This window comes from Eulemur rufifrons, chromosome 6 (genome assembly GCF_041146395.1).
Source record: "Eulemur rufifrons isolate Redbay chromosome 6, OSU_ERuf_1, whole genome shotgun sequence".
NCBI lineage: Eukaryota > Metazoa > Chordata > Mammalia > Primates > Lemuridae > Eulemur > Eulemur rufifrons.
In genome coordinates this window covers 45,309,978-45,318,617 of record NC_090988.1, presented here as the reverse complement: position 1 = coordinate 45,318,617, position 8,640 = coordinate 45,309,978, and the positions used below count along the sequence as shown (strand labels likewise).

The 8,640-nt window shown below is 43.0% G+C and overlaps 1 non-coding gene across 1 annotated transcript; it reads right to left on the bottom strand.

The window, feature by feature from the left end:
- Positions 1 to 7,289: 7,289 nt before the first annotated feature.
- On the bottom strand, positions 7,290 to 7,430 carry LOC138385488 (U4 spliceosomal RNA). Its single transcript, XR_011233726.1, has one exon. It is a non-coding gene; the product is annotated as a U4 spliceosomal RNA (small nuclear RNA).
- Positions 7,431 to 8,640: the final 1,210 nt, after the last annotated feature.

Below are 8,640 nucleotides of genomic sequence, written 5' to 3'. Positions count from 1 at the left end.
GAGGGGCCTAAATGCTTGGTTGCTATGGCTCTGGCCTGGGGTCATTCTTGACAGAATACCTGCCCTCATCCGATAATGCAGTGTTCCTGTGGGGAGGAGTGAGCACTTTCCCAGATCGCTACATCTCAGAACCGCATGGTATTCTCCTGTCAGCTCTGTCCACATGGGCTCCCTCACTACCCTACTCCAGCTCTCAAACCTCCCCCCTGTGTACCCCAGCAACCCTCTTGAGTTCAGGAGGCACGGGGTCTGGCCTGTGTGTTTGACTCACTGGCGTGCATCTCCCCAAAATGCTGGTGGGCAGGGAGCTCCCGGATTGGGCTCCCCCCGACCACTGCAGGTCCTCAAGGAAAGAGGTGTGGGCTCCACTCTCTGTGGAAACCTCAGCCTGGAGTACGTGCCAGCTGGAGAGAGGCAGCTGCTGGCCAAGTTCTCTGCTCTAACTGTTTTCCCGGTAGCTGTGGATGGGGGAGAGGCCGCATTTCTTGGTCAGCCCGAGCGCCTGAATGCATGGTTGCTATGACTCCTGGGACTGGGTTCTTCCTCACTGGAGGACCACCCTAACCCAACACGGTGGTTTTCCTGTGGGGGCAATGGGTACTCTCCCAGATCACCATGTCTCGGAACCCTCACAGTATTCTCTTATCAGTTCTGTCCAAATGGGCTCCCTTGCCACCCAAGTCCAGCTCCTAGACCTCCCTCCATGTCCCCCAGCAGCCTGCTCAAGTCTGGGGGGCATGGGGTTTGGCCTGCTTGTCTGACTCACTCGTGCATCTCCGTGAGACACCAGTAGGCGGGGAGTTCCCGGATTGGGCATCCTGGGTCCACAGCATTTCCTCAAGGGAATGGATGTGGGCCCCACTCTCTGTGGGAAATAGCCTGCAGCACGCACCCGCTGGGGAAAGGCAGCTGCTTGCCAAATTCTCGGCTCAAAACTGCTTTCTTGGTTGCAGTGGGTGAGGGGTGGGCAGGGAAGAAAAAGCATCTGAATGGAACAAAGCCTCTAGCCTCTGACGGGAACCCCACACAGGATGTGCAAGCCCCCTGGAACCATGCAAGTTCTCCCCAAGATTCTGTGTTTGCCACAGTGCTTGCGCTCGTGGGAGTGGAAAAGCCTCCACAAAACTTGGTAGCCCCCTGGGCACCGAAGGCACGTGGTAGGGAGAGGGGGACCCCCCCTTACCCCTTCACTGGGCTCTGAGCTTCTCTGGGTTTAATCCTTACCAGTATCTTATTTCCTTTATCTTCTTCCTTCTCTGCTTCACAGATTTTCTCCATGAGGTCCCCAGCAGGCTCTGGGACTTCTTTCCATGATCTACACCTGAGTTGTGTCTTCTCTCCCCTCTCTTTCATCTGAAACTCTGTCTACCCTCTGGGACAGTCTGGCGAGCGATGTCCCTAGTTGGCCATCTTGCCCCTCTTCCCCTCTCATAAGTCTTTTATGAGAATTACATGAACTAAAGGTGAGGTGGTAAGGCTTTGGGAGGGTGTGGCCATTCTCACTACAGCCCCATAACCTTTTTTTTTTTTTTTTTAATGCAATGTCAGATGCAACAGCCTCATAACCTTGAATTCTGCCAGTGCCTGGTATATCCTCCAGTTTTGCCTAATCTATCTAGTCAGATATTGGCACCAGGTCCAGCCAGTTGTAAATTATCTTTTAGGTTTGGAAGGCTGGACAGATAGTAAGATATTGATACCTGATCAGTTCCTGGAATCCTATTTTCTCCAAGCATATAGCACTAAGGTCTTACTGATATCTGCTTGAATTATGACTGGAACACAGGTTTTAAAATCAGACTTGGCTTTAAATCACTGCTATTCTAACAATCGCATTCTAACTTTGTGACCTCAGGAAAGCCTCTGAAATTCTCTGAGCTGAGCTTCAGTTTCTTCATCTATGAAATAGGGATAATGACAACCACTTCCCTTGTTTGACATGAGAATCAGATGAGCTGGTTAAGTGAAGCCTAATACAAATACCATTTATTATACTTAATGCTATTTCCTAGTTTGCCCCTTTGAGTCAGCTTTTATTAGGACCTGTCCTGGATCCAGCAGGAGTTAACTTGCATATTCAGGAATAGTTGGCACATAGAGGGAAAAGGCTTCTAGGAGGGATGCTGTTTTTATAGCAACCATGTGTTAAATCTCTGGGAGTCTCAGAAACACAGAGGAACCAGCTAAGAGGAGGAGAGGACAGACCATATAATCTGCCTCTGGGAGAAGGGAGGTACTTGGGATCGCCTAGTGCCTGGTGTTTTCCGGCTGACTTTCTACAAGTCTGAGCCAATAGAACCTTGTGGTTGCCATAGAAACTGCTTAGCATTTAGTGGCTCTAGAAGCTGCTTTTTCTACACTATGAAATAATGGAGTTTGATGTCTGGAAGGAACCCTAAATGTCATCAAGTACAAATGGAGAAACTAAGGCCAAAAGAGGAATTTGTCAAGGACACTCAGTTCCTCGGGTTCTACAATGCTGACCTGGTCTAGAGCCTCTTCATGAACTTACTATTTCAACAAATATTCATTGAGCACTCACTTGGCTAGGTATGAAGGATGCAAAAATAAAGAAAATATGGTCCTTATGGTCTAGGTCAGGTCTAGGTGGAGCGGGGCATCTTCCATGTTTTAAGAGCTCTGATAGGAGTACAATGGAGGCAGGTGGTGCAAGCTCCTTAACAGCCCAAGGGTTTTAGGAATACTTCCTGGAGAAGGAAGAAGACATGTAAATTAAGAACTAAAGTAGGGATTAGCCAAATGAAGAGAGATGGAGGTAGAATGTACCAAACAAATGGAACAGCATGCACAAAGCCCCAGAGAGAGGAGAGAGAAAGCAGATGCTGATTCTAGAATCCAAAGCAGTCCAGCCTGGCTGGAGAAGTGTATGAAGTGGGGGAGCAGCAACAGATAATCCAAACAGAGAAGTTAATAAGACCCAGATCACAAAAGGCCTTGGAAGCCTCCATGGGGGATCAGATCTTCATTCCTTGGGAAATGAAATGACCCTTTAATGGCTTTGTTTTAGATGGTCTGTCTATGAAGGTTGTCTTTTTATATATTAAACATGACAGCTATTTAAAAACATCTACATATCTTTATAGATATAGACAAAGCAAATGTGGCTAAATATTAATAACTGTCAACTTATTTTACTTATCTGGTAGGTATACAAATGTTCATTATACTATTTTGGGGGTAACTTTTCTTTAGGTATGGGTTTATTTTTATAATAAAAAAGTTTAGGGAAAAAGTGACTGGGGTTGCTGCATTATGGCTTTGCATTACTTGGGGCAGTTCAGTCAGGGCACAGGTACTCTGTGCCACTTTCTACAAGTGATGTGGCCACTTCACAAGTATTTTACCTCCTACATTCTTGGAACCTACACCTTCTAAACCAGAAATTCTTCTATCCCAAGCAACAGTTATTTATGTAGCATCTCCTCTGTTCTAGGAATAAGAACTAAAACAATAAATAAGATATGGTTCCTTTCCTCATGGTTATTTCAGTCCAGGATGAGGGGTTATTAAGTAAGGAGATCATTGGAATGCAGTGCAGTAGAATGTGAAAAATATTCAAGCTGCTCTCAGATCATATGGAAAGAGTACCAGGGAAAGCTGTGTTGATTAAAGCAAGAAACCCTTTCCTTGTCTATGATTTTTGACATAGACGTGCTGAGAGTTTGGAGGAGAGACACTTGATCATAATGTGTTATGGTAGTAACTGGAAGTGGATAGATGGCTCTGAAATTTCTGAGCCTAAATTAGTGGGACATAGATTATAAAATGAGATGTATATTTAACTGATATTTACCCTATCCAAAGAAATCCCTAAAAAAACCCCTAATAGTTACCTCTCCTTCTGTCATTTATCTAATGATTCTGCTTATTATGGGGTAAAGCTTTTATGGCGATACAAGATAGGTCTGAATTGAGAAAAGATTGTAGAAAATGCTTTAATACAGGCAAGGATTCAACTATAAAATATATATAATGTTTTGATTCTCTGAAACTAGCCTAAACTGGCACCCTTACTACTTCAAAGTGGCCGTTGGCTATTTTAGGGCAAAATAAAATTTCTTAACTTACTGTAACCAACCAAAAAAGATGGAAACAGAGGCATAGAAGTGAGAGAGGGAAAACAATGATTTTTTTTTTTTTAATTTTTCAGCTCTACTTGCAATTGGTTCTGGTAGCAATGTTAAGTAAGTTTCTTGGGAAGTTTTCCTCAATATATAAAAGTGAAGGATTTTTAAAAAACTTTTTTTTTCTTATGCTTTAATTAATCCATTTCCTTAATTGGCAAGAAAAAAGTGAAACTCTTAAAAGCCATGAAAGGCCATACAGAGTCAGCTAATTCTATAAACATCCTTTACTGAAGTCAGCACAAAAGAGGTTGAGAAGACAGAAAGATGAAGTAAGGTGGGAATACAGACAGAGTGAGCGTCATGAATTAAGCAGGGTTGATACAAATATGAAAGTTCTTTGTACGAGAGGCATCTATATTGACAGATAATATTTCCATAAGTATTAAAGTTTTGAAAAGAAGGAAATAAGAACAAGAAGATGGGTTTACAAAGTGGGAAAGAACAGCTAATGGGGAACGTCACACCTGTCTGGCCTTGGCTTAGCCTCTTAATGTATTTGTTGCCACTGACGCCTCTCCTTGGGTCAGAGACCTGCGTTTGAAAGTGCAGTTGTGTTGAAAGGACAGATTCATTGCTTAGGAAAGAAAACTGCCTTTGTAGCTACCCAGTAGATCCCTCTGTATTCATCATTCTTCAGAAACTAGCTCAAGGTTGACAAATAAGCAGTTCATTGGGGCTAATTGTGCAACAAATGCGCAAGGCAACGTGATGGTTGTTTTCTCTGCTCTGCCCTTTCAGAGGGATGCCCCTAACTCAGCCAAATGCTCGCTCAGAAGGTTTGGGTGTTTATTATAAGATTCCAAGAATTTGGAATGGTTTTAGATGGATCACAGGTACTCACAGGAGTCTGACTAGAATGGGACATCAGGCTCCATAAAGGCCCTTGGGTCCCACTGGGTAGTCTTATGAATTGCCTTATTAGACTATCTCCTTTCTATTGGTCCTGCCCACCCGATCCTTGTCCAGATACAGAAGAGAATATCATCTGCAGGTTCTGTCATACTCAAAGCCTGAAATAATCCCAGCCCAGGCTGCAATACATTAGAAGCCTCACCCAATGGAAGTGGGGAAAGTCTCAACTGGTCCTTTTTCCCAAGCCAGTACCCATCCAGCAGGCTGGGGGTAAGTCACGGGCAGCTTCTGTGCCCCTCAAGTCGTTCCATTCATGCGGTGGGCAAGGCCACACCAAGGGATCAGGTCAGTAACTATAATACACTAAAACCATACAAATACCCCTTGCTCAGAATCCATGCTTGTCAAGTGTCTGGTTATGATCTTGTTCTCACTGAGGGTCTGGAGGGTGAGCTAATCAGATGATTCTGTCCTCTATGAAGCTATTCTTTTAATTTTCTTTTTAAATTGAGATAAAATGCACACAATATAAAATTTTACATAACCTAAAGTTCACTTTTTAAAAGTGTACAATTCATTAGTTTATTCCCAAGGTCATGCAACCACTACCACTATCTAATTCCAGAACATTTCCATCATGTCAAAAAGAAACGCTGTATGTGGCCTTTTGTGTCTGGCTTCTTTTATTCAGCCTAAAGTTTTCAAGTGTGTTGCAGCATGTTTCAGTACTGCATTCCTTTTATTGTCTAATACTTTTTCATTGTGTGGATCTGTCACATTTTATTTTATTCATTTTATCAGTTGATGGACATTTGAGTTGTTTCCACTTTTTGACTATTATGGATAATACTTCCATAAACATTCATGTACAAGTTTTTATGTGGATATGTTTTCCATTCTTTTAGGTATATACCTAAGAGTGGAATTGTTGGGTCATAGGATTACTCTGTATTTTAATCATTTTAATTTTTAATCAGTGAATTTTCATTTTCATTATCTGTCAGTCTTTTGTGAGCTTATTTGTGAGAATGTGTACCAGGGAGATCGAACTCTCTGGTTAGCTGACAAAACTGGGCTCTAAACCTGCAACACTAGAGTCCCAGGCCCAATGCTAGGATGCATTCACCAAGGTCTTGTGTCCACCAGCCTCGTTTTCTGCAAACTTTCTCAGGCATATTGAAGAAGAACATGTTGCTCACAAATTGCCCTTCATTAAAAAAAAGGCTTTAAGATTAGGACTATATTTGTTCCCATGGAAATGCAGCAGCCAAATTTAGCTTTGCGTGGAGATGCCATTGAGTTTATGTCAAGGAGGCTTCTCTAGATGCTTCACTCTACCTTTTCACAGAAGCAGATGTGTCCCAGAACACCTTGTCAGTTTCTACCTAAAATGAGTGCAGCCACCTGTTGTTCTCCCTTCTCTTCCCTTCCCATCTGCACAGCTGCCGTAAGTTACAGTTAATGTTATTTAGCCACTCCCATTGTCTATGTCTCTCTGGAAGTCTGGGGTACAGGTAGAGTCAGGGTCATGGTAACAGGACTGGTCAGAGAAGAGAGTGGGCATGATGGGGTGAGCTGGTGAGGCCTCCACGGTGAGGCTCAGGGAGCCCGGGAGCAGCTCAGGGCACAGGTGAGCTTGAATGGCCGTGTCCTTGAGCACCTGTGGGCCACTGGAGAGCTGCTCACTCTCAGGGGTATGTTATACTTGTTTTTAAGCTTTTTACTTAAAAAAAAATAATATTTTCAGAAATACAAAAAGGAACAAATAAAAGTAAAAAATCGTCAGGCTCCAGAGATAAACATGGCTGATATGTTTTTCTAGGTGTATGCTCTTTCTCTCTGAGAAAGCAGGATTAGCTATAACACTCTATGCAATTAAAACAATTTTTTTTTATTTCAGCATATTACAGGGGTACAAATGTTTAGGTTACATATATTGCCCTTGCCCCACCCAAGTCAGAGCTTCAAGTGTGTCCATCCCCCAGACGGTGTGCACTGCACCCATTAGGTGTGTATGTACCCATCCCCTTCTCCCCACTCCCATCTGCCTGACACTCAGTGAATGTTATTACTATATATGCACTTAAGTGTTGATCAGTTAGTACCAATTTGATGGTGAGTACATGTGGTGCTTCTTTTTCCATTCTTGGGATACTTCACTTCACTCTATGCAATTTGTATACTGCTTATTTTGTCGTGAGCATTTCCCCATGTCATCCAATATTTCTCAATAACACCATTTTAAGTGGCTGCACGTGCAATTTTTTTTAATTTTTAAATTAAATTCAGTCTCCGTAGAGACTGTCAAAAATTGCCAATGCTGACTGTATTTCAAGTCGTCATGGCAGGATAATGGGAAAAGTTTTCAATTAGCAATAATTGCACCTCGGATAAACCTCATTGGCTGCGATACTGCCACTATGCAAAGCGCGTGTGCAATTTTGTATTGGTCCTTTGGAGGGTCACTATTCAAAAGACTTACTCTTTCTTCCCTGACTAGATGTGTTAGTCCTACTACTTTATGATTTTCAGAAATAAAATAAAATTACAATCTTTGTTCTCAGAGGGAAAAAAACCAAAAGAGACTTACTAGGCTTAACACAATGGACACAATATACTAGGGGTAAGTTATCATCAAAGGAATCCTCCTTGGCTTTGCGGAAAAGCCCTGGCCTGACATCAGCCTCTGCTGCCTCCAGACCCCCACAGCCCTCGGTCTGTCCTCCTGGATCACAGCCAAAGAAGGAGGGAAAGGTTGAGCCACTCCAGATGGGCAACATAAGACCATAGCTCTCAACTCTAGACCCCAAGGAAAACACAAACATTCCTACTTAATAGTCCTGCTGAACTAATAATTGCTATTCAAGATGCTGCCCTCACCTGTTGGCTAAACCGGAGCAGAGCTCTGGTCACTCTGCAGGGCTAGGGGGATGACATACACCTATTAAAGTATGAAGTCTCCCAACTTATCTTCCCTGCCCTAGAGCAGAGCTCTACTTGCCATACCAGTTCTTGGCCTTTCTAGTGAAGAAATGGAGGAAAGGGGAAGAGGAGAGGGATTGCAAGAGGTGTGTGTTGTGGAGGCCCAGAGGAATTGAGGGAAGGGTTAAAGTGAATAAAAAGGACCAGCTGAAAGATGGGAGGGCAGCGGGTAGGAAGAAATGAAAGGGAATTTAAGAAAAGAATTATGGGGCTCTAATTTTATGTTGCCTTTGTGGTGTTTGAGATATACAAGTAAGAGCCTTGAGTTATTCTGAGATTACTTTTAGTAGCATGGACTGTGTTTCTTCATAATATTTTGTAAGTTAAGCATGAAATTTTATAAATGTCACACTAGCAAATAAGGAGGGGAGGGAAGTCCATTGCCGGTCAGATAATGAGCAGAGTCCTAAGCAAGTGAGGCTTGGCACTGGCTACTTTGATACTGTCAGTGGCTCCAGGAGAAAGATAAGAACACTGTGAGGGCCAGGGTCCCCAGCACTTACAGTCCTCCATTGTTTGGACAATAGGAACAGGTGTTTTTGCTGGCTAGTGGCTCACCGTTTTCAAACAACTTTGGTTGTTTCCAATTTTCCAGTAGGTAATAGTGTTACTGGGGACATGATACATAAATCTTATTATGAGTTTTAGATAGTACAGT